Raw genomic sequence first — 2,887 nt, forward strand, 5'->3', positions numbered from 1 at the left:
GATCAGTCGCAACAATTCGGGAAGTTGATCACCCGTTGATACGGGCATCTCCTCCGCAGGGCGACCTGTGAGCATACCTGCAGACATATTCTATCAAATTGACTTCCTCGCCGAACTCTTCTTTTCAAAGAAGTTCGCTCAAGCACTTACTATAGATGCCGCGACGAAGCCGCTGATTCTCTTTAACGGAGCCCGATAGCTCGGCCCGAACGCCTTTCAACTCTTCTCCAAGCTGGGCATGGGCATCCTGGAGCTTGTTCCTTTCATGCTGCACCTTATGCAGCACCCTCTCGCCGGCCTTTAGTTGGCGCAGAAGTTCTTGCCTATCCGGATCTTGTCCGGCAGCACCTGCAACGTCATTTTTTAGACTTGCGCAAAGGCCAAACGCTAGTTATCTTTCTAAAATAATGCGTTACCAGGAGAGGTCCCTGTGTTTCCTCCTGCGCCAGAGAGTTTGGCCTCAAGTTGGGCCTTGCACTCTTGCAGCTCTTGAGACAGTTGGGTATTCTTCTCGGTAAGATCCTACGTTTCATATGATCCTTAAATCAGTTAATATAACTACTTTAAGTCTCGGGGGCTACTGGCATATATAACTATTAAATTCTCTTACCCGTATGTCTTTTACATACTGCTCCGTGGCTCTGGTAAAACCATCTTAAGCAGCACGAAGGTGCGCGTCCCCCGCATTAAAGGCATTCAACGCCTCGGGGGAGAAGCACGCGTCACGAAATACTGTCCGGCGGCACCTGTGATTCATGGCACTCTCCACCTCAGACTTGGTGGCGGACAGTCTGTCAGCGTCCTCCGTCGGAGGAACGTCCGGCTCGCGCCTTGCGCTCGCCTCCCCCTCCAGACCAGGTGCTGGAGCCTGGTTGGTAGAGGTTGGATTGGCAACCTCCACGCCCGCAGTCCGGTGGGCTCTTTTTTCCCTACAAAAGTCATGAGCACTCAAACGCTTCCTAGGAACGTTGCTCTAAATAATGAATTGTGAGCTACACCTTTGCGGCGACGTTTCAGTCCGCGCCGCGCTCCTCTTTCGCCTACTGGTCCGGACTGGCCTTTGTTGGTCAGCCACCGCGGGCTCGGCTTCTCGCCCTAGGGGCGCCTCCTGCACAGCGCCATCATATACGGTGGTCAGAAATAAGCAAGGAAGGAATGACGGTGTCAGGACTTCGGTCGCAATCACCTGGGAAGCCAGATATAGTCCGGGATAGTCGGCCATGATGGCGACTAAAGCATTGTCCATGCTGAGCTGGTGGAACACCCCGTCGATTAGCTCCATCTTTATGTCTGGATCCTCTTCGGAGGCCGGATCCCGGGATCTCTCTAGATCCTCGGGTTGCGGAGCTGGACTTAGCATGTCCTCCACGATCCGGCGCAGCTCCTGCGTCGAAAGAAGAACACAATATAAGAAACTTAAGTTTCAAAAAGCATGGGTCGGGCATGCAGAGTGTTCGCTTACCCAAGGCCGGGGATTATTCATGGAGAACCCATTTAACGGGTTCGTCCGAAGGAAATTCTCCTTCTCCCCCTTATACAGGCCGGACAGGATCGTCACCAGGTCTTCGACCGAATCCGGCCCTTTGCGGCCATGACGGGTGGCATCGTCCTCCCCGTTGAAATCCCACATGGGGTGGCCCCTGTATTGTAGTGGCTGCACCCCCCGCATAATGCATGTTGCCATGACTCCAATCGTGGTCAACCCGGAATGGGCCAGTAACCTTATTCGGCCCATCAAATAATGGACGCTCTTGTCTTCCTCCAGTTGGGGGCTCCGCGGACGCCAACTAAGGCGTTTCCTCAGAGAAGCATTGCTGAACTCCGGGAGGCCGATCCGAACAGGGTCCGGCAGCGGAGCGTCTTCTATATAAAACCATTCCGAAGGCCAGTCTTCGGACGCCTTCTTAGGGGTTCCGGATGGATATCCGGTCCCGGCAATGCGCCATATTTCAGCGCCGCCCACTTAATATATGGACCCCTCGTGAGAGCGGGGTACAAGGCAGAACAACCTCTTCCACAGCGTGAAATGGGGCTCGACGCCCAGGAATAGCTCGCAAAGAGCTACGTAACCCGCAATATGCAAGATTGAGGCGGGCGTGAGGTGATGAAGCTGGAGTCCGTAGAACTCCAGGAGCCCGCGGAGGAATGGATGTACAGGAAATCCGAGCCCCCTTATCAGATAGGGGACGAAGCATACCCGCTCCCCTTTGTTGGGACTTGGGGTAACCTCCGCTTGCTTCCCACCTTTGTAGGTGGCCAGCCCGGCTCGAACCGGGACCATAAAGGCCGGAGGCAGATATCCCCCCGCTTGGAGCTTCACCAGCTCGTTGTGCGGAACAGAGCATCTCCTCCAATCTCCTGGCAAAGGGCTGGGAGCGCGAGAAGAGGAGCCGCGTTGACGGTCCATGATGGAATGGATTCTTGGTCGAAAGCGCTCCGATGAGTATTTGCGGGAGGAAGATGGTGATTTGGATCTGGATTCTTGCCTCCCTTATAGGCAGATTATTCGCACAACTAGGGGGTAAAACATAAAAGACACCCTGGCTTTTCACATTCGCGCGACGCGTGGAAGAAGGCCATTATTAGGCATGGAAGCCAAGACGTGCAACATTGATGAGGAAGCCGGACACTATTCGGCAGGTACGTAGAACTTGAAGGAGAACCCGCCTTGCAACGCCGAAGACTACACACATGCTGGACTTATCGTCATTGAAGCCTGGTTCGGGGGCTACTGAGGGAGTCCCGGATTAGGGGGTGTCCGGATAGCCGGACTACCATCATCGGCCGAACTATCATCGGCCGGACTATCATCATCGACCGGACTCCAAGACTATGAAGATACAAGATTGAAGACTTCGTCCCGTGTCCGGATGGGACTTTCCTTGGC

Source organism: Triticum aestivum, chromosome 7B (assembly GCF_018294505.1).
Source record: "Triticum aestivum cultivar Chinese Spring chromosome 7B, IWGSC CS RefSeq v2.1, whole genome shotgun sequence".
NCBI lineage: Eukaryota > Viridiplantae > Streptophyta > Magnoliopsida > Poales > Poaceae > Triticum > Triticum aestivum.